The following is a 23,348-nucleotide window of genomic DNA, read 5'->3' as shown; positions in this document are numbered from 1 at the left end:
ATGGGGTATTTTTTTTGGGGGGGAGGAACAAGTGAGGAGCAGAAGGGGTGATAGGAAGAAGGGACCCTCTTATGGCTCAGAGATACAGGGAAATTGCAGGATCCTTTGCTTCCTGTTTTCCCTAGAGGTGCCAGGGAGACAGGGGATAAATTCTCCCCCAAATCTTCTAGCTGAGCCTCTCTTCTCCCACTTTCACTAACACCTTACCTTCACCCCATCAACTCAGCCTTATGGTACGTGCATCTGTGCTTATGTATCGGTCATTGTATCCTGCCTGCTGCCTTCAAACACCAAATGTATTTATTTATCATGAGGCTGACCTAGGATGAATGCTCCTGGAAAAGTGTCCACTATTCAAAATGTCACTTCCCTTCAACAAGCCGTGCATTATATTGACAGGCATACTTTCAGAGGCCGCTGAATGACGAGGATGGATGGAGGGCTGCCATAGCAGCCAGGACTGCTGCCTGGGCTGAGTAAGTGGATGAGTAGGTGAGTAAGTGAGTAAATGAGTGGGTGGGGTGCCCAAATTATCTGCACCCTCACCCAGGAACACAGAAGCAGTGGGAGCCAGGGTTATGACAGGAGTTGCCACATGGAGACTTTCAGGGCTGCACTTCTCAGTGACAAGCAGATAGCAACCCACCTTATCCCAGCCAACTTTGCAATGGGCACATTTGAGGGGTTTTTTGCCCATCAATAGAGCCAGTAGGGGGTAGAGGGTTGGAAAAAGGGTGTTGTGTTATTTTTCTTCTGAATGAAGAGGGTGGGGGGTCCAAGGACCACCACTTTTAGCCATGCAGACCGTGTACTGCGTAATGGCATTTTCAGCAATTATTCAGTGCAGGTCACCATTGGATCATGCCCACATCAATCTGGATAGAAATCCAGAAAGTAGATGGATTTGGGAGGAAAATGTACTAGAATCAAGCCATTAAACTCAATTGAAGCACTTCCCTTGACACACTGAAAAGACTCCACCTTGGCTTAAGTGGACTGAGGTAAGATTCAGACACTTCCAGATCCCCCCGAGCACGCTTTGTACAGCCCTCCTCCCACCATGACTTATTTCGAAGGTGGGGGTGTTTGATGCATACAACAGGAGCCTTAAAAACTCCCCAGCCCAGGCCTGTTTTATAAAATTGCATCTATCGATTAGACCAACTAATGAAATGATGCAGCGTAAATTAACTTCACGGTTTACGTGGCATCAAGTTCAAGTAGTTAGAACCCACTGAGCTCTACGAGTCTTTAAAGATTTTGTGTCGAGGATTTTCCAGGCTCCTGCCTGAGAAGCATGGAGGTGGCCTGCTCTGCTCATTGGGGACCAGGGAGGCTGAGGAAAGGCCTTTCCCTGGAGCTGCTTGGTCAGAGTTGGTATGGGTTATGGCATCAACCTTAGCTTGAGTCAAAAGCACTTGGGGGCTTGTTCAAACACAGATTGCTGACCTCTACCCCCAGAGGTTTCTTATTCAGTAGGTCTGAGGTGAGGCCAGAGGATTTGCATTTCGAGCAAGTACTCAGGTTGTACTGAGGCTGCTGGTCCTGGGACCACACTTTGAAACCCAGGGTTTGGGGGCAGAACACCTTTGCCAGGGAGGGGCAGAGGGGGCAGGGAGGGAGGTATAGGTGAAGAGCATTAAGCTGGCAGGTACAGGTTACAAGTTCCAGACTTGGGTTGTGGCAGGAAGCTGGGGCCCAAAACAGGAAGTGAGGTCAGCAGTGGGACTTCCACTTCTCTGAAGGCTGTCCTAGTCTAAGTTATCTGTGACTCTGAGAGCGCCAGTGAGCAAAGCGGGCCTGACAAGCCAGGGTTCAGAAACCCAGAGGTCAAGACCGAAAGCAGCAAGAGTCGTGGGTCCAGGTATAGCTGGATTCTAGCCCAAACCCCAACTCTGATTTGCTATGTTTCCTGCAGCCCATCCCCTGCCCTCTCTGATCTTTCCCTCTCTTGCCTCCGCTGTGAAGAGGGAGTGTTCCACTAGAATGCCTTCAAAATTCCTTCCATTTCTGATGGATATGAGGTTAGGCCAGTGGTTCCCAAAAAGGGCTCTGTGCAACGCTTGTTCTCCTTGAAAAATGGGTTTCATGATTAGGTAAGTTTAGAAAACTTTTCAAAACGTAAGACCACTCTTGGAGTTATCATTTATATTCACACGTTAAAGGCTCTTAAAAGTCCTGAAGTCAAGAAACCCATTTAACTTTATTTAACTGAGCATTTCCCAATCTTATTTGACCACAGAACCACAGAACAATTTTTCCACGTCACTCCCATTAGCATCCCTCACACCTGTTAATTAGCACTAGGGTTCTACAGAACACACTTTGGGAAACACTGGCCAATGCCAAAGGTTGAGACAAGAGGCAGAGGGATATCTCAGCATCTGAAGATGCCTTCCCCCTGTGCCCAAAGGTGCAGGCTACTTCTCCTTGACTCTCAGCACCTTGGTGCATTGGCACATTCAGGAAACATCGACTGAGCACCCACTACACGCCACGGTCTGAGCTGCGCTCTCAGCTAATAGTAGACGGAGAGTTCCCGCCCTCAAGGAGCTCCCCGGCTGGGGTGCAGGGGCAAGCGAGGTACTGCCTTGGCCTGGCAGGGAACAGTAGAGTTTCTAGCCAAGCTTGGGGCCTTTGGTCCCTGCTTTTCCGTGGGCTGATACCAATTTGCCATTGGCGTCCCTAGTAGATTTGCTCTGTTCAGTCTCACCTGCCTAAAAAGCATACAAACGGGTTCATTCATTCATTTAACAAAAACATAGTGAGCTGATTCAGCTTCTGAAAGTGGAAGTTCTTGGTTCTATGGAGGCCCCTGCTCCATGGGGGCCCAGCCTCTCCGCACCCCCACCCCGATCCTCCCGCTTCCCCATTTTCTAGTCTTGGGAGTGAGATATACCCTCTGAACATTATTTATTCATTTATTTTCTTTCACTGGGTCCTTTTCCCTAAACCTGTGAAAGTAAAAGCCAGGATGAGCCTTTGTTTCTCTGCTATCCCATCTCTTCCCTGAGGCACGCAGCATAGAATAAGCTAGCTTGAAGGGGTAGGGGGTTGGGGGGAGACAAAGAGAAGGAAATAGCCAGAGTTGTTAAAAATTAATTAGTTGTCCAAACATATTATGCTACCATGAAACAATAGCAATTTTTAAATATGCTCTTTTCAAAAGCATACCGGCCTCTGGATGGTGCTACAAGCACCTTCCCTGGTGAGTATCAGTGCTCTGTGAGGCCAGGATGTTAATGTTAAGATCATTCATTCATTCGTGTCCAGAATAGAGAGCCACTGTTTCCTTAAGAAAAATCTTGCTTGCACATTCTCTTCTGGCCTGCTGCCTACAGAGGGAGGGCGGCCATTCATTTGGATAAGTCTTGATTAGGCTTCTTAATTTTCATAAAAGGCAATCAACCTAACAGTCCCTAGGTTGACTTAAAATGTTATTTTTAAAATTATTATGAAAGTAATACCGACTTATCATAAAAGTGTTACAAAAATGATTAAGTTAGCAAGTGAGTCTGCTGTAATCTTACCTTCCCAAGATAACCACTTTTAGACATTTGATCTTTATTTATCCAGATTTTGGCTTCATAGCTTACTTTTTCAATAATGCTGATCTGCTTCATTCTTCTTAACAAAATTGCATTGTTTTCTTGGTTAACTCTTTTAAAAGTTATTTTTTAAATCTATTACATAATTATAGTAAGGAGGGCTTAGGTAAACTGTAAAATTCGCTGTCCCGCAATGTTCAACACTGTCACCAATTTCTTATGTATCCTTCTGGAAATCTTCTACACCCCTATGTTGTTTTGTTATTTCATTTTTAATCCAAGCAGAGTCACATACTACCTACTGTTCTGCAACTTGTTTTTGGCACCTAATCCTGTGTCACACAACTTTTCCTAATAGTATGTATCATCTCCTTTGTTCCTGCTGATGACGGCACGGCATTCCAGGGTACTGATGTGCTGTCGTTTATATCTCTCGATCCAATCCTCAGCCACAAGCAACACATGAATTCCAGGTCTTTGTCAGAAACAAGAGCCTCAAACTGTCCACTGCCCAGTCTCTAATGAAAGCAGAGCTGAAAGAAACGCTTTGCAGGGAGAAGACTTTGGAGATGAAGTTGGGGTAGGTTCCTGCATTCCTCTAGTATCTAGGTCTCATTCCTGAATGGAGCCATCCGTCGGTCAACCACGTACTTGATCCCCATCTCCTGGATCTCCCAGACAGGTGCCTTCACAATTTCCAATGCAGGGGCATCCATAAGCCTCGCGTCTGCTCTAACCATGAAGATGCCAACCACTGCGTAATCCACATGAGGTCCACACAAAAGTCTTGTTTCTTCTAAGGAGCTGGTCTGCTTTTCCTTTAAGGACCTATGACATTTGTAATTAACCACGTTGCTTATTTTCCTTTCTTCCTTTGGCGTCCCGGAAGCCCAGAACCAAATTTGAATAATTACAGAAAATTCTGTGTGCATATCTGCATGCTATTTTTTTCCTGTGATCTTATCTGTATCACAGTCTTTTATATTTCTCTTGGACTTTTCATTGTAAAGATCTTGATTTTTTTACTTTTGAACTTTTTTCTTTCTGTTTTGCCGAGGTTTCTCATTTTTGTTGGTACCCTTGAAAGTCACCTCCTTTGTCTTTTTAATTGCAGAATGAGCCAGAGCATTAGAAAAATAATTTTGGAAGATGCTTTTCTGACATTACCCCTTTCTGTTCTAATGCATGCTTTCCCCCTGCTCTGTTGATGAGGAGAGGGTCGGAGGGTGCCGTGGAGACCACAGAAGCAAGGTGAGGCAGCAGGTGTCCTGACTGGAGAGATTTGTAGCTCAAGGACATGGGGCAAAATTCATGCAAACTGCCTGGGCTCCCTTGAAATGAAGTGGGGAGACTGCTAGGCTGCTCTACATTTACGGGGTATTTTCTAAGCCTGAGAAGTGCATCGTCCAATAGGACTGCCACTCCTGGGATCAGCTTGGAAACTGGGAAGGCCAACTTGGGACTTGCAATGCTTTCAGTGTCAGCGTCAGGAGGGATCTTGGGTCTTCCCCTAAATAAGGGGCAGGAGGTGGCAATCCCTAGAACTCAGTGGGTTAGATGCTGCCCTGTCACCTTACATGAGGAATGGCTGTGATAAAATAATAACCAGGAACAGTAGGTGACCCAGTTTGAACAAAGGGGCTGAGGATCGATGTTCTACAGCCTCTGCCTGCTTTGTGGGTCCTTTTGCTACAACATTATATATTATATGCAAATCGCGGCACAAACTTAAGGCCGCTTTTCATGTCAAGTGGCTTCTTTGAGCCTATATGTTATATTTTACAGATCTTGGACAGTAACATTTTTCTTTTTAGTGCGAAGTTGCTCAAGGTTCATCTGAGACTCTTTTAAATTGCTGCTTTCAGAGAAATAACAATGTAAAATGACACGATGATGTATGGCCCCGTCCGGCCGACTGGGGCTGCAGCAGCCGCAAACGCCACCAAACCTCTGGGAATGAAGCGGTCTCCAGAGCGCCATTGTGCAATTGTCCTAACCGGATCATTTTTAATTAGTTGCAATTAATTTCAAGTGACAGCGTCCTGCAATATCAAGTCAGAGAGTCTCCAGTGCGTGGGTGGGGTTATTAGGAACAGACGGCTGGTGAGAGAAAAGCCAGAGGGTGGTCTCCTCTCGGACTTCTACCTACAAGATTTCCTGGGTTGGGGGTGGAAGGTACTTCTTCCTAATGATGCAAATGTTCTGATTCTTTCTGGGCTGTGTATAAGCCCTGCTAGGTGGACACTTATTACCTGTCGTACCTATGGGCAAGCATGTTCCAGCAATTATCTCGCTTCAGTAACACAAAGTGGTTCAGCCAGATAACCTCTGCCTTAGTGTGGCAGAAGCAGATCCTGAGATAGGATTTGGGCAGGTAGTTTATTTGGAAGGTGACCTCGGGAGTGGGGATGTGAATCAGGGAAGGGAAGGAAACTGATAAGGCGTATGTTATTAAATAAATTAGCCCTGTGGCTACCTGGAGTTCACTGCCATTGGGGAACTCTGGGAGACAGCCTAGAGTGCACGTCTCAGAGCTAGCCTATCCACGGGACAAAAGGTATTTACACAATGAACCTGTTGGTTATTGGTGGAGGACGGCTTCTGAGCTGCTGCGTAAAGGTGCAGCAGTGGTTGGAGAAAACTCTCGGGCAGAACACTGCAGGTGCTAGCAGCTGAAAGTGAGGCTTGGATCCCTGACATGGTAGGGCAAGGGGATGAGGTGGGCACTGCCAGTGTCTGCTGTAACCTGTAGGACCCCATCCAGTCCTAACATCCTACAATTCCCCCTTGGATATCCCCGTAAGGCATTGACATGGGGAGAAACAGGCAGAGAGGGTAAGTAGAGTGCCATGCCCGAGGCCACAAGCCTCGCAGGAGAGCTGAAAAGTCAGGTTGCCTGCCTCTCAGTGGCAGGCTCCCCCACCCTGCCTTCTCTAGGAACCAGGCTATCTTGGATGAAGCTATTGTGAGCTGACTGGATTTCCTTCCCTCCAGCCAGTGATGACACTTGCATATGCTGTGTCCCCAGCAAACATCTCTGATTTTGATCTTGGCATCCTTTCCCCTGCATCCAGGTTTAGATTTGGAATTGTTCTCACTAGGATTGCTATCAAGCAATGGTAAATGTACAAGAGAAAACTAGAGAGAGTATCCCCTCCTGAGCACCATGTTTTCTAACCAAAATGGTTTGGGGGTGCACTGATTGCATAGGCACGGTCACTCCTTGTCCGCTGCCCGGTTCTTTGGGGCCAAGGGGCTATAATCTCCACTTCTAATGCACTTACTACTCTAAACAGTGGATATAGAACCAGGATCAGGGGACTTAACCTCCATGCCCTGGCTTCTCTGGGAAGGGGAGGAGAGCATATATGCCACCGTCCCCCCTACACACACACATTCCTCCCTTCTGTTCCCAAAGCCATCTTTCGTTGGTTAATCAGTAAGGAGGGAGTGGAAGCTAATAGGAATTGGCCCTTTTCTCAGAAGTAATAACAGCAGTTACAACAAATATTTATGGAGCACTTGCCATGTGCCATATGCTGTTCTAAGCACTTCATATACTGTATTAACTGCTTTAATTTTCACAACCCAATGAAATAGTATTATTATCTCCATTTTAGAGGCAGGGAAACTGACACACAGAGAGGTTAAGTAACTTGCCTAAGGTCGCCCAGCTACTCAGTAGAGGAGCTGATACAAACTTGGCAGTCTGAATCCAGAACCCCACTGATGAAGTCAATGACCTTAGGAATTCTGACACCCACTACATCGCACTGAGTTTTGCTTCATGCTTCCCCTAAACTGAAATACACACTAAAAATCACTCTTTCCAAAAATGCAGCATGTGTCAGACCTAACTCTTTTTTCTCTCTTTAAGAAATGGAAATGGATTACTGCATTCATTTGGGGAACCCCTAGAAATAACTGGAGACCCCAGCATTGCCTCCTTCCTTCCAGGGCCCGGGCCCACTGTCTGCTTTGAGTTAGGACACAAGAATCCTCACTGGGAACATGTGGTCGCCCTCCAGGTATCACTAATGCAGCCCCTAAGTCCAGAGGAGCCAAGCCCCCCTTAGGCACCCTTTATGGTACTATCATCCATGACCTTGAATAAACCCTGTCTCTCCGCTTGGCCAGTCTTCCTAATCTTCCCATTTACGAGGATGCCTCTTTGCCTGCGAAGTCGCTCTGAAGTCATCATCACCACGTCAGACGCCCTCCCACCCCCATCCTCAACACGTCTTGTCTTTGGACGTCCAAGAAATTGTTTTTCAACCGTCCCAGAATTTGGGTGACTTATTTGTTTTTTCAGTGATTTTCTGCGAATTTTTTTTTTTCCTAATCAGTCTTTACTTTCAGGAGACTGTTGTGAAATTTCTGTTCTAGAGTCTGAGGTGTCTCCATTTTGCTCAGCTCTTTCAAGCTGCGTGATGGGGTTTTCTGGAGTTTGCATTACTTTGCTGTGAATGTCCTTCTCTTGTATTTCCCCACAGGGGTTCCTTCATCATTGGACTTGTGTATTTCAGGTCTGTGAGACAGGTTAGCGCTGGTTTCCCCAAGGCCATAAAAGGTGACCACTTTAAGTCTGCCTTTGGGGAGCTTATGTATTTATTGGGACACAAGTGACAACAAAGGGCTTCATTTAAGAAGGAAGAAGAACAGGCTTTGGGTGGGATTAAAGCAGCCAGACCAGGCTTCCCAGAGAAGTTGTTGAGGCTGGAATTCTCTGGACTGTGGCTCTCAGCTCACCAGACTCACAGCCTCCTTTTATTATCAGGTTTGTCACACCCCATTTACTATCCCAGGATGGAAAGCAGAGATAACATAACCAACCTATCCACATATTTTTTTAAGTCAATATGTTGACCCAACTGTAATATAAAGGAGAACTCAAAAGAATGTAAGTTATAATAAAAGAATACATATTTCAATATGTTAATGCTCAGCAATAATAAAGAATTGAATACTTACAGCTAAACAGAAAACCACATGATGGGACAGCTGTCAGTATCTCCTGCCATGGCATATGTACTGGTGACTTAAGGCTCATGAGAGATGTGCCTGCATGAATAGCAGTTTCTGAAATGGTGAACAATTCTTGGTAAGGTTCTGTACAGAACAGAGGACAATTTCCCCCTCGATCATCATGGGAGTTGCATTCCTAGAAAATTCAGTGTATATTAAACCATGCAAAAATACTCTGCGTATATCTTGGTTTAGACTTGGCTCATTGTAAAACAGATTTTTCCACCAGGCACACTGACGAGCCTAGGACCTCTCTCATGGCTGTGCAGGTTGGGTACTGTGTAGCCATTTACTGCATCATGTAAGTGAGTGGTGCCCCCTAGAGTTGTGGAGAACACAGCAGCTTGCTTGGGATTTTCAAAAGTTGCATGGAACAGGCGAGAATTCTTCATGGCGTGGGACTGTCCTACACATTGCAGTATGCAGAGGACAGTCCCAAGTCCTGCACATACACACACACACACACACTACATGCCAACATTGTAACAATAAAACACCCCCACAAACATCCAAACTAACCCCCGGGCAGCACAACCCCACTGAGAACCACTGCCTTCGAGCTAATTGTGGCTCCAGCATCTCCCACCAGCAAGCAGTCCTCAGCTTCTTCCTGACACCTCTTTATTGCTTCCTCCATTCACCTTTTCCTTCCCACTCCTGCCCCAGTCCAGCCCTTATGGCCTTATTCCTGGGCTCCCTGATTCTGGCCTCAGCCAGGAAACACTCCCAGCACTGGAGCACAAAGTTCTTTCTCTCTTTGTCACTGCACTCAGAATTCAGACCCACAGTAACAATGCTTCTTGCTCTGACCCCAACCTTCCACGGTAATCCTTCCTCCCATCCCCTCCCATTCTCCAAGCATTCCCCCTCCAAATGTTTGCTCCCACCATTTCCCTTCGTGGCCAAACCTTATCGTGCATCCCACCACCTCCCCCATCTCTGCCCTTAGGCACCACCTTATTCACCAGCCTTTCCAGAGGTGCATGGTCAGAAGCAATGTGCTTTTATGGTGGTTCATCTGTAATTCTTGTAGACCTTTAACACCTTTGTAGAGTGTTTTTCTGAAAATTAGAATCTCCCCAGAGCTAGGACCAGGACTTACTACTCTTGGGGCCCTGCATTGGGGCTCAGGGTTGGGTTGAGGGTAGGGCTAGCCTAGGAGGGGCATGGATTTAAGCAGTGGGCTGCTGGGAGCCATGTGGCTTCCTGAATGGGGACTTGAAACAGTGGTGGCTTCAATGGATTGCTCCAGTGGGTAGGGCACATAGTATTGGGGCAAAGAGCAAAGGCTGACGCCATCCTACAACAGGGAAGGATGACAACTTGGTTTCCCAGGAGTGAGAGGAAATCAGAAGAAGCCCTGAGTCCACTCTATCTAGGAGGTGGTTGGTGCCACCACCTCCCCCCAGGGTGAGGGAGGAGAGTGGTCACGAGCTGTGGCGAGAACATTGGCCTCGGAACCCATAGGCCTTTGCTGTCATACCTGCAGGAGCACATGGTTCCGGGTGGCCCACCTCACCAGGAGGTTCCAATAAGAAGGAATTTCACGAACTTGTCCCTGGCTAAATTAAATCCACGTTACTACCACTAGGCCTCATTTTTAAGCCACCAATCTCACTAAACATTTTCTGCGCCTCCCTCCTAATCTAGATAAGGTTTAGCAATGCAGCTCACCATGCATTATGTTATTAGAGTAGGTTACGTTATTATAAGATAAGAATAATAATATCCTATATTATTATCCAAAGGAAGAGAACCTTGTTCAGTACGTCGTCCTGCTCTATGCCACGCTAACTGTTACGTTCTGCACTTAGCCCGCCCTGCACAGGGCTTCCCCCTTTTAGCTTTGTCTCCACTGCCATTTCTGCAGGGGCCAGGAAGGGAGAGCGGATGAGGCCGGTGGGGCCGTCTGGACAGGGACTTTAGAGAACTCTGCCCGGTCTCTCCTCCTGTCCACCAAGCGTCCTCTTCAGGTCCCTCCTTATTCTAGGGGCTCCCACCTCTCTTGTGACCTCAGAGTTTTCTGCTGTGCAAAGGGTATGGCCCTGAGCAAGGCTGCTTCTAGTGACGCTAGACCAGAGAAGGGGGAGCAGGATGGAGGGTGTGCTGGTGACCTGAAATAAGCAACAGGAGCTCCCTATGGAGTACACACTGATGGGTGTCATGGTCTGGGACCCTGAGGGAGACGGGGAGTGGTGGGCTGTCTGTGGGGTGACAGAGGAAGATTTTGTCTTCACAGCCTGGGCTCTCTTGCAGCCTCCCTCTCTCCTCACCACTGTGCTGCTCTGCAACAGGTGACCTTTGACCTTTGCCCAGCCTTCCCTTGTGGGTGCAAAAGCTTCCAGAATAAAGATCCGAAGTTTAACTTTATCTGGTGCCCCAACAAGGACCAGCCTGAGACTGAGTACATATCAACATCACTTGAGAATCAGATTCTTCAAGTATAGAGGCCCAGGCCCCAGTCTGGAGAATTTGATTCAGCAACCATGGCTGATGCTTGGACTTACATATCTTTTTTAAAAATCTATGCAGTGACTAGACACAGAGTCAGGAGAGACCTTGGCTGTTGAGCAGAAAAAAATTGGCCACCTGAAATAATTTGCTACGACCTTGAGCAAAATTAGTGAGGGGAGTATCTCTAGCCCCATGGCTTTGTCTCTCACGCAGGACACCTCAGGAGCCCCCAGAGAATCACAACAGCCTACAAACCAGGTCATCGCCTCAGGCTGGGCCCAGGTCTGCTCCAACCGCCAGCTGAGGAGACAAAGGGCCTATTCACCTCCAGTGCTGGGCCTGTCTCCCTGGCCAGGGGCTGTGAGGGGGCCTGCCTGTGGGGTGAAGGTGGGCTTGAGCCTCCTCTGCAGGGCTGCCATGGGAAGCTGATAGGGCAGGTCTGGCAAATTCCCGGACAGAGAAGGGCGGGTGTGTGTGCACGTGTGTGTGAGTGTGTGTGTGTGTGTGTGTGTGTGTGTGTGTACGTGTGCTAGTGCACTCTCTCCACTGTTATTGCTACTGCTGCCACTGCTGCTGCTGCAGTCTGGCAAGAAAGCAGACATTTAAACCCCCCATGTAACTCCATCACACCAGCGGTGGGGGCTTGCCCAAGGCTACTGCTGGGGGTGGGGGTGGAAGTGGAAGGGGGGATAGAAGAGGACGGACACTGAGATTTCCCTCTGGCCATTTTGAACAAGACCAGGTAGGGGTAGGAAGCGGGTACCCAGACTCCCAGCAGAAGCTGAACTGTAGCTCCCACCCACCCCAACCCTCGCACAGGGCCTGACTCTAATGTCTCCTGATGGGACAAATTGGTGAGTACAACTATTAGCTGGGTGACATCAAAAGGCATTAATCTCTGGTTCCCGAGTAAGACCAGCACCACATTAGTGCCTCGCACCCAGTCATTAGTAAGACTTTAGCCCAAGGGTGTAATAAATGTTTTATGGCATGCAAACCAAGGTAATGGAATGCAAATCCCATAATATAGCCATACATTTATTTTCTAATGGAGCAAATGATGATGTATTTTATCTGAGAAGAGCTGCCGATAGGGTCTGCTTGGGAAATGTGAAGTTAGGGATGCAAAGGGTGAGTGGGTGGCCCTGCTACTGTGGGAACTTGGGGTGAGCAAGGGTGGCAGCCGTGTTGGGACTTCTCAGTGGTCAAGCTTTACTGCACACAACCTTGTGGACAAGCCCATCGCTCTTGTTCTCATGCCCCCAAATGCCTTCCTTTTAGGGCATATATTGAACATTCTGAGGCTTAATTACATCCCCTTTGTAGAGTGCCCCTCCTCCCGGGAGCCCCCACCCCCACGCGGAGCTGCATACCAATAAGCTACTCAGCTCATATTGGCTTTCCAAAAATATGGCCACATTAAGGTGTGAAATGTTAATGGGATTAAGGGGCGCGGGCTATTTCTCCAGTGGAGTTAGGACTTGGCACTGGTGCTGTTTTTATTAAGAGGCCAGCATTGTTCAGCTGCAGCCCTGGGGCTGGTGGGGAGGCTGGCGACCCAGGCGGCTGCAGCCTGTGGAAGGGCTTCGGGTGACTGAGCCCCCCAGCTCTTTCTGACTGCTACTGCTTCGGAAAGAACTTTTGATTATTCCAACTGTCCAAAAAGAAGGTGGGATCTCTTCTGCAGTCAGAGGGACTCTTCATACCCCCAAACCTCCCGAGTGCCCTCTCTTACCCTCCTCAGGCCCAGGCACACAGTACCCGGCTGGGCAGCAGTTCATGGGCCCGATACTGATGTCTAAGGACCTGTCCTATACCTAGATTTATGGGGACAGCAAAAAGGTCAAGACTTGTCCCTGCCTTCAAGGTACTGATGATCTAACCAGGGAAAAGGACACACATCTGAAAAGAAATTATCAGTGTCAAGCGGTATATGGGTTAAGGATAACCTGAGTGGTATATCTGAGGCATACAAGTTTCTTGTAAGATTTCTAAAGAAAAAGAAAGGTGTCCATTGAGGAAAAGGGAAGGGGAATGAAAACCTCCGTCTGAGAGGAATCCTGATGAAGACGTTACTGTAGGCTGGAGGTGTTGAAGAGCCCTTAAAATTGGAAAGGCAGGGCTTGGTTCTTCCCTCAGAAAGCTCTTAGTAGGTGCTCAATTCACACTGGCTTTTAAATGCCCTGAAAACAAGAACTGTTTTCAGAGGACTGGGACTAGATCTAGAACTGGCATTTCAATGCACGGCAGTGCTTTTGATCTTCTAATATGCCTTCTTGTTTTATAGAATAACATTAACACCAATAATAATTAATTGAGAAATTATATCAGGCCCCGTGCTAAACACTTCATTATCTCATTGAATCTTAAAACGACCCTTAGAGGAAAGCACCTTTATGACTCCCACTGAGGAATAATAATGAGGACACAAGTCTCAGAGTGAGTCTCGCCCAAGTGAGTGAGAGCTGGGATTGTAACCAGATCTCTCTGTCTCCAGGGCTCATCCTATATAATCTGCCCCTCCAAATCGGGGTAACAGAGGTCAGAGGTGTACAGAGTTGTGTTGAAGGACACACAGCCAGTTGCTGTGGTTAAAGGAGAGCCTCTGGCTTCCAGCCGCTGCTATCTCCTGAACCGCAGCAAGCAGCTCTCGGCTTTCATGTGTGTATTATCCCAGGAAGAGTCTCCCCAGCTGAGTGCTTGACTCTCTGTCTTACCTTCAACCAGTCTGTGCCCAGGAATAATATCGTCTCATTCTAAGGTAAGTTGAACCATGGAGGCACATAAATAATGATAACCTTAAATCTGTGTCCCAAATGATTCTGAGCCCACTTTAATTTGAAGAGTCTCCATTGATTTATCTGTGCCTGAGCCTCTTCTCAAACATGGATGCTGTAGGTTGACTGCCTTTTCAAAGAATACTTGGACTGAAATGAGATGCACTGCGTTCTGCTCTGGTTTGACCTGGTAAAGTCCAGAACAGGCCTTTATGGGACACTGTCCTCCAAGGCCCAGAGAATAAGCCACGCCCACCTCTAGGGGAGGAAAGACAGGAGCAATTAACTGAATTCTTCAGGCTGGATCTGGAAATGCTCAGCAACCTGAACAGGGCCAGGTCTAGGATGAGGCGAGAGGAGCCCAGGGTATCAAATTTAAGGAGTCACTCACTCTCAGAGTCATGCAAATGCAGACCTTAAAAATGAATGCCCCTAAAATCATGTGCTCTAGGCACCTCTCTTGCCAGGGCCTGACCCTGGCAAGGGTTGAGTCGCCCTGCCTCTATCACAAACAAGAAAGTGGAAAGGAAACCATGTCTCTTTGGCCCATTGTTGAGTCGGGGGAGGGGAAGGGTGGCTTCCAATTGGTCCCTGTACCCAGAAAGCTTGGGACTCAGGGGCTGAATTAGCAACAGAAAATCTAAGGAAACAGATTTATACAAGTGTAAATAAGAAAAACCTGAGCCGTTCAACTGGCTCACTTAAGTAAAAGTCCAGGGGTTGTCAAGCCTTAAGCAGGGCTGGATCCAGTTAACCTACATCCTCGACAATCTTTTTCTTTCCATCTCTCAGTTCTGCTTTCCTTGAAATTCTTCCTGGGCACAGACTAGTTGAAGGTAGACAGAGAGTCATTTGGAACCCGAGATAATACACACACATAAAAACCAAGAGGTGCTCACTGTGGTGCCGTAGACAGCACGGCCTGAAGCCAGAGGTTCTCCTGCAGGAGGGGATGAAATGGCTTCACTCTAAGGCCCAGGAAGCATCTCGCAAGTGAGGGCAAGATGGCGGCTAGCAGCTCCAGACCTACTTCTGGTCAACCCCAGTGGACAAAAGGAGCTTCTCCTGTCCAGTGGTTGCAGCAATCGCTTCCATTAGCCCAGCTGCAGCCCCACACCCATTACTGACCTAATCACTGCGGCCAAGGGGCTGACCAGCTCTGATTAGCTAGTTCTAGTCGTGGGCTGATCCCTACAGACCCCAGATGCTCAACCCCATTTGAAACCACACAGACGTAGTGAAAGAGATGTGAGTTCCCCAAAGGAGAACCTGGGTACTCTCTCGGAGGAGGAATGGATGCTGGGCAGGCAAACTTAAGAGTGGTCACTCAAGAATTGGAGACCACTCTAACCCTGGCTGCACCCAGATCTTCTCTGGGGGCCCATAGCACCTACTGCCCAAATCTACATAATTTGGGAGCATCTTCTGGATGCTTTCCTCAGGCACAAAATGCTTCTTGCTCATCTTTGGCCACCTAACCCTCTCCCCTAAGGGACTGGCCAATGACTTGTGCATTACAGTCACTCGGTAAGAATTTGCTGACGTTATGAGAGAATGAATGAGGAGCTGTGCTGGGGCCAGGGCCCAAACTTTTATTAACTGTGAGGTTAAAAGCTATCGAGGGTCAGAGGCACCACAAAGGGGCAGAGGGAGTGAGGCAATTAACACCTGCCTTTTTATTTCCAAATCGAATTGTTGCATGAGGTTTGGGGATGATGTAACCAGTCGGCAGTGGCGTCGGGGTAGCATTTATGAGCCATGGTATGTGGAGCGATGGTTTGAGCAGGCAGCTGGTGAGAGGCACTTACCCTGACTGCCCTCACTTGGAAATCTCCCTAAAATAACCGTTGTAAGACATGAAGGTCCCCTGGCAGTTATAAACCTGTCCCCCGTGCCCAGGGTGGACCTGAATTGAGTCACTTTTTCCTGGGCTGGTTTAGAAGGGTGTCCACTTCAGGCCTGGCTTCCTGCTGGGAGGAGAAAGGAGTGGGACTGTCGGGGAGTAGAAGGGGGAAGGGATGGCAGGATTAACTCAGCCTCGGGTCCCAGGAGTGGGGACATGACTCCATTGGAGACTTCTTAGGTCGGTTTACATTTGAGTAGGGAACGGTATGAGCCAACATAGAGAGTCTATTTGTTCTTGTCCATTCATTGTGTGCTACCTGAGAGGAGCAAGTTTAGCCCCCCTGCTGGAAGTTTCTGGGAATGTGGTTGGTGTGGCTGGACTCACTGACCACTCCATGGCCTGCAGTGGGGCTTGTCAGGGAAGGAAAAAGGCAGGCTTCCCTCCAGCCCTACTACCAGTGCTTGGGTCTAAATAATAGATTTTCAACTGGGTCATTAAATGCTGATTAAAGTACTAGAGAAAAGAACAGGAGTAAAAAAAAAAAAAAAAACAACAGCGAGTGTTGTACATACATACACACTCCCACCCCAGGCCCCCCTTCCCTTTTTCTCAAGATGCCTCGAAGTTCGTTCCAACCCTCCATTGGAAATGCTATAAAAGGCCAGGTTAATTAAGTCCTATATATTACCAGCGCAAACACTTCCAACTTTATTCCGGCGGCTCAATGAGTGAGGAGGAGGCCAGGCAAGGTCCAGGCAGCTCAGGGTAATAAAACAGAAGACTCAATTACCTTGTACATTTGCAGTTTTTATAAAATCATTTAAAGTTCTCCCAACGAAAATCACCATGGAGAGGGGCTGGAATCCTAAAATCCAGCAGGAGCTTAGGGAACTAGGGCTTTTAGAGCAGCCATGAGTAAGGCAGTCATGTTGGCTGTCCCCTGACTTCTGGGCAGGGATGCCCCCTCCACAGGACAGCTCAAGTCAAATTAGGGAGAAAGAAGAAAGGGTAGGGAACCCCCCACAACCATGCATCGAGTGCTCACTGGGTCTGGAGTACTGGGGTTTTACAGAACTTGCTCAGGTAGATGTTTTCCCCATTTACAGATGAGGAGACTGAAGCAGCAGAATAAGTCTTTGGTACCCAACCAAGAGGGACCCAACACCCAGAACCTGTGCCCTCTTTAAGCTACCAGGCCTATTATTTGCACAGCATGGCCCAATGTTAAGAGAACTACCTCTGGAGTCCATGGGTCTGGATTCAAATCCCAGTTCCACCACTTCCTAGCTGTGTACACTTGAGCAAATTACTTAACCTCTCTGAGCCTTAGTAAGTAGTTTCCTCATCTGTGAAAACAATGTTAGTACCTTCCTCACAGCATTGTTGAGAGGATTAAATGGGACCGTGTATAAGATGCTCAGCCTCGAGTATGATACACATTCGTTATTACTATGATTATTACACTATCAACGTGTCGTGACCAGCTCATGACATTTTCCATGGTGATATATAGTGAACCAGTTATATTAGCCACACTCGTGTGCTAAAGAAAAGGAACTCTCCCAGCTTCTTCCTCTACACCACAATAACCCAATTCACAAATGAATTCTCCTACATACTTCTGAGTCTCACCAAAGGGCAAGAAACTCTTTCCTATTGAGGAAGCCTGTTTTTCTCCCATGGTTGCAACAAAAATAAGAGCTACATATAAGTAAAAAACTTTTTTTTCTTCTTCAGTAAATAGAAACTATTCCATTTGCCTGCTTTTTCCAGAAATGAGAATATAAAACTTCAATTCAACAGCAGCCCCTGGTAGGAGAAATTATTCTCTGGGCTGTAGCCACAGTGACTTAGAGCAATATTTCCCAGAAGACGGAAGAGAATTAAGCCCAAAGTTCCCTCATCTTGATCAAATCTCCCAGGGCCTCAGGGGGAGGACCTGTGTGGGGGCAGGGCTGAAAGGCTGAGCAGCTGGGGACAGGTCTGGAAGGTGGTGCCTGGCACATGGTACACGTTTTGTTCACTATGTGTTGACTGAATGAATGACCCTGTGCACGGACACCTCTCCCGTCCTCCTGTGTGGAGAGCTTCCTCTGAGCTGGGCCCGTGAGGCACACTGTGTTTTCTCCTAAAATGGCCACAGGAACATTTTCAGTCCCACCTGCTCTTCTAGAACATTGACACTCTCCAATCAAGAAGTGGGGACTATTTCTGCCCCCTTTGGAGCTGGGCAGGACTTTGTGTCTACCTCAACAAGTGAAATGTCACAGAGATGAGTCAGCACAACCCACAAAGTGTACGTGGTACAAGACAGTATGGCTTTCAACCAGGCTCTCTTGCACAGGAATCTAGCCATCACACTGTGAGGCAGCCAAAGCTCTATGTAGAGGCCACACATAGATGTTCTGGCCTGGAGTCCCAACTACGTTCCCAGCCACAGCCAGCACCAGCCACCAGCCACCAGAAGGAGCCTTCAGATGATTCCGGTGGTTGAGTCACCTTAAGCCTTCAACTCTCCCAGAGGAAGCCCAGACACAGTGGAGCAGAGACACGGCATCCCTGCTGGATCATATCTGAATTCCTGACCTTCGGAGTCTGTAAGCGTAATATATGGTTGTTTTACACCACTAAGCTTGGGATAACTTTTAACTTAGCAATAGATGACCAGAATAGCCAACCATGCCTTTCAATGCTTGGTTCAGTTTTGGGGGCTGTGAGATAAGGGGGTCATTGACTAACTAAAGAAACTCCTGAGCATTGTAATCAGGGTGGGAGGGAACTGGGATGCTGACCTTAATGTTGAAAGCCAGAGATGGGCTCTTCCTTTAAGCGGTTGGAGGTGACCTCTGAAAATGGTTCGCTATTCGCTTGACCCAGAGAACCCCACAAAATCATGTAAATCAAGAGGTTCAAATCTTCACATTCACTTTAAGAACATTTGTGAAACTGCCCAGGCCATCAGAGTATGCATATCCAAAAAGCCACCAAGTATCTGAAGAATGTCCTTTTCAATGTGTGCCATTCTGTCGTTACCATGGTGGAGTTGGGAGGTGTGCCCACGCCTAACAGTGGGGCTGGACGCAGGGTCGGTGGCCCAAAAGGAGTGTAGAATGTTTCCTGCACATGCTTGAAAATGCAGCGAGGAATGCTGACCTTGAGGGTTTAGATGGAGACTCTGGTCACTGAGCACATCCACGTGAGCAAAGCTCCCAAGATGCAGTGCGGAGCTCACAGAGCCCACGGGTGGATGAACCCACACATGAGCTCTCCCTGCCACACTGAGATGATCCTCACTGATAAAGCAGGTTGTTCCTGAACCAGGAGAGGAGGCTGCACAGGGGAAAAAGATCTCCCAGAAAAAAACTGAAGAAACAAAAACTTATGGCCTGGGACTAAATTTAGCATCAAATAAATGCTAATAAAAGTATTTTTTTAAAAAAGAAAAGAAAAGCAAGCCAGAGATGGGGGCCAGAGTGGGGAGAGGATCCAGCCATGCTCCTCCTTTCCCTGCGGAAGGAGCGGACTTGTTCTGGGCAGCTGTGTGGTGCAGCAGGAAAGGAATGGGCTTTGGAGTCACATCCCTGGGCTCCATCCTGCCTTCCTCCCGTCTCACTAACTCTGTGACTTGGACAAGTCAGTCCCCTTCTCTGAGTCTCAGAGGAGGGTAATAACGTCTTTCTTGCAGGATGCTTGTGCAGATTAAGTAAGAGCAATATAGGTGACTTGTTTGGCACATAGACCCTTAATAAATATTCTCCTAAAAGTCTCTTGGTTGCACATTCCAACCTGCAAATAGCAAGTGTTTATGAAAATGCTGGTGCAGGACATCCCTTCTGGGTCAAGGGTGGGAAGGAGGATGAAAACATAACTCTCCTTGTCTCAGGGTTTTAATGTGCAGAAAATAGGTATAAGGAGGTGAACGCGGCTCGAAGTCTCCTCTTTATTAATAGCAGCAAATGCCCAATCGCTGCTAAAGGGAGGGCTAAAGGTGAAGCATTTTCCCTGTGAGGAGATCTTTAATTAAGGATTCAGATCTTTAATAGTTATAGGATTGTCTAGGCTTTCTATTCTTTTGTCAGTTTTGGTAACTTGTGTTTTGCTAAGACTGGCCATTTTTATCTCAATTTTCAAATTTATTGGTATAAAGTTGTTTACCTGTCTTTTTAATCAACCACGAAGTCCCCCCTTCTATCAAACCCTCAAAATCGTGCTGTGGGGTCACTCCATGTACTTATGTCTAGGGGTCACAGAGGAGGAGCTTTTGCCACCACTAGTGCAACAACCTGTGAGTAGCTCCCAGACACATTTCCCTGGACTTCCCAGGGCGGAGTCGCGAAGGTACTCTGGGCATTAGCAAGTTAAAACTGCTTCTGAAACTCACCCAGAAAGTTCAAGGGCGAGCCAAATTCCTTCTCAGCCTAAGCTCCTAAAGACAGCTCAAACATGCTCCGGGAAGATTACTGTTTGGGACTGAATCCATCTCCTCTACCCACTTCAGGTATATAACTCCTTCTTCTTCCCTCACCAGCTTCCCAAGCTGAGCAGGCTTTGTGACCTCACTTGCACTAGTCATGCATATTCCACTCTCATTGCTATTGCTAATCTATTTCTCCACCAAAGACAAGCAGTGTCTAGCAGGCTGGGGTAATGGCTGGGACCTGGAGATGAGAGGGAAGCGTATGGGGTGGGGAGGATCTATCTGTTTATCCCAGAGTGACCTCATATGTTCTGCTGAAGTGAGAAATGGACAGGTGTAACCTCAACAGTAGCTTCAATGAGGAGCCCATTCAGGACGTACCCCAATGTTCACCTTTCCCAAGAAAGCCGCCTTCCTTCCTGAGTTTCAGAGAAACTATAAAGAATGGGATTGGTGGATGATGCTCGCGAGCTCTTGTCTCCTGGGGAGTCCCTGGCTTGCAGCCCCCACCCTTTATCTGCCTTCTCAGTTGGTTCTTCTTGCTACTTTGTAGTTCCCTCCCCAGAAAAGCAGCCATCCCTCAGCTCTGCCTCCCTCCAAAGGTGGGTGTTATGAGGGCCTGGAAGTGTTGTCCTCCATCTGGTCATCCAGCTGAGGCGAGCAGAGGACACAGCAGCTGCCGGGCCTGTCTCGGGGTCAAAAGTCCCTGCAGACTTGGTCAGGAATTGGCTTCTCAGCCAGTGCTGGCTTCTCAGCACTGGAACCTGACACTCTGAGAGATGAGTCGGTGCCCAGCTGGGCACTGAAGGAGTTAAAGGACCGCAGTGGAAGATAAGAAAATGAGGGCACGAGGCACTGCTGGAAAGAAGCTAGCCTTGTGCGTGGATAATTAAAACTGAACATCAGTAAACAATGCCTTTTCCCCTCATTAAGGACAAATCTGTATGTATAATGTGCCTATTTTCTCTTTCATTAACTTATAAACGGCCACCACTTTAAAGCCATTTAACCAGCAGTTTTGACTTGCCCATCAGCTCCGTGTCTGACGTGTCTCCTCCTCTCCTACAGAGACAGAGGTTCCCACTTCAGCGCGTAGCTCCCATGGGGAGAGAGGCTGAGGGGGTGCTCCTCTGAGATGCCACAGACAGAGCTGCAGCAGCTTGGGGGGAGGGTGGAGAAGGTGTGAGGGCTGGTCCCAGGCCCTGGCCAGCCTGCACCATGGTCCTCTCAGCTGTCTCTGATGACTCACTCTCCTCTAAATTGCTTTGTCTGTGCCTTTGTACAGCTTGAGAAGCCTGACTCTTGGCAGCCCCTGAGAATGTGGCCCACAGCAAGCATCCCTCAGGATGCCCAATAACAAGCTGGGACTAGAAACCCAAAGGTGACATATCAATTCTTCCCTCTTGAAACTCACATCCCATAGAGAGAGCAGCACCAACACACATATATACGTCAGGGAGGGCTGCTGTGAGACAGGTTCATGCAAAGAGAGAGTCTTCAATGAAAGTCAGGAAGGCTCCCCTGATGGACGTCTCCTCCAGCAGTCTGGAAACTTCCCTGGAAATTGATATCACGTCTCCTTCAACAGGATAAATGCTTCAGGGGTACTGACCATGTCCCTCCCTTCAGACTAGGAGTTCCCCTGGAGGCAAAGACCAGGTCTCTTCCATCACAGAGCAGACCCCCAGAATTAGGAATCCGTGCTCCTATCAGACTGAAAAATCTGTTCAAGGGAATGGCCTTGTCTCCCTCTTTTTCTCTGGGTATCCCCCTAGAACCCTGGATAAGGACAACCTCCCAGCATCCTTCCCTCCTGGAGCCCAAAGTGTACACCACCTATGCCAGAACTTGAGAGGAGTGGGGATGGTGCCAAAGGGGAAGACGACACAATCTCTGTTCTCAGGAGCACCCACAGGCTTTTCAATTTTGCACGACACCAAGCCACACAAAACAACAGTGAGACAAGGAATAGAGGACTGCAATGAACACTTTCCAAGCACCCACTTTGTGGTGACGGGGAACGTGTCCTACCTGTTCTGTTAGCCCACATACGTGCTCACAAGCCTGGAGGTGAATGATATTTCCCTCTTCTACAAATGAAGAACTGGAGACCCAGAGAGGGGAAGCAATTCACTGAAGGTCACAGTCAGGCAGCGCTGGAACTGGGAATTGCATACCCTGCCTGGCTCTAAAGAACAGGCTCTTTCCGCCACAGCCAGCTGTCACCTCAGGTGAGTGAAATACCCTTGTGAACAGTAGAGGCAAGAGGAGAAGAAGAACAGTGAGACTGAAGGAGCCAGGTCTGGGGAGATAAGCTGGACCTCAACTGCAAGAAAGATCTCAAGAGGCCAAGGGCATTGCGAGAGCCGTCTGATGGAGAAGGTGGGGAGAGCCCCACTTGTCACACCCACCTCTACCTTCCTGGGATGGGGAAGTGGAGAATCCTCAGGCCTGGTGAGGGACCTTGCTCACAAATTGAGTTATTCCTCAAAAATGCCACCTCCTGATAATATTTTAACTTTAGACTGACTTTGGATGGATGTGAGGTTGTTCCACTGTTGAGACATTATCTCCATCATCATGATCAAAGCATGGTCAGTGATTCCAAAGAATTGGAAACTACCCGAATATCCATCCACAAGAATGGAAAAATAAGATGTGGTCTCTTCACATACAGAATGTTCAACAGCAGTTAAAAGGAATAAAGTAGACCCATGTGGGCTTGACATGGCTAAATCTCCAACACATACATTATCGAGTGAACAAAAGCAGCTTTCGTGTTATTACATTTAGTGAGGTATTACTTATGTGATACCTCCCAAAGTGCTTTCAGTAGCTACGTATTGTACTTAAAAAGTCTGTGGAATACCCATCAAACTGATAACAGTGGTTACCTCCGATTGGGAGGGCTCTAACAGGGATGGGAGGTGATGAAAGGGGCTTTGGCTTTGGCAGGGTGACCGCTGCCCGGGTCTGCCCAGATGGCCTCTGTTTTCTCTATTGCTGTTGTAGCTAATAAAGGTGCTGCCTTTCACTCTCAAAAGTGTTCAGTTTGGGTGATAAATTATGTAATTGCTCCACTTATCTGTAGGGTTTAATTTTTTACAAAAAGAATGTATTAATTGATCACCTGTATCATTTCTAATAATGCATCAGGTAGCAGGTAAAGTCTTCCCCCCTTTCCAGGCCTTCAGCCCCAAACCTCAGAGGTAACTATTTTTAACCATTTTAGACTCCTTCCTGAAACTGTAAATCTACATAAAACCAGGTAACCTTAAAAC

General features: G+C 47.7%; 1 long non-coding RNA gene across 1 annotated transcript in view; it reads right to left on the bottom strand.

Annotated features, from left to right (window-relative positions):
* Positions 1 to 23,348, bottom strand: part of LOC109454824 (uncharacterized) — a 111,455-nt gene that overhangs the window by 889 nt on the left and 87,218 nt on the right. Inside the window, exon 4 of the long non-coding RNA XR_016018927.1 lies at positions 8,520 to 8,627. This is a non-coding gene — a long non-coding RNA (uncharacterized LOC109454824). The remainder of the gene's footprint in view (positions 1 to 8,519; positions 8,628 to 23,348) is intronic.

This window comes from Rhinolophus sinicus, chromosome 15 (assembly GCF_057876585.1).
Source record: "Rhinolophus sinicus isolate RSI-liver-muscle chromosome 15, RSI-T2T, whole genome shotgun sequence".
Classification (NCBI taxonomy): domain Eukaryota; kingdom Metazoa; phylum Chordata; class Mammalia; order Chiroptera; family Rhinolophidae; genus Rhinolophus; species Rhinolophus sinicus.
This window is presented reverse-complemented; position numbering and strand designations above follow the sequence as displayed.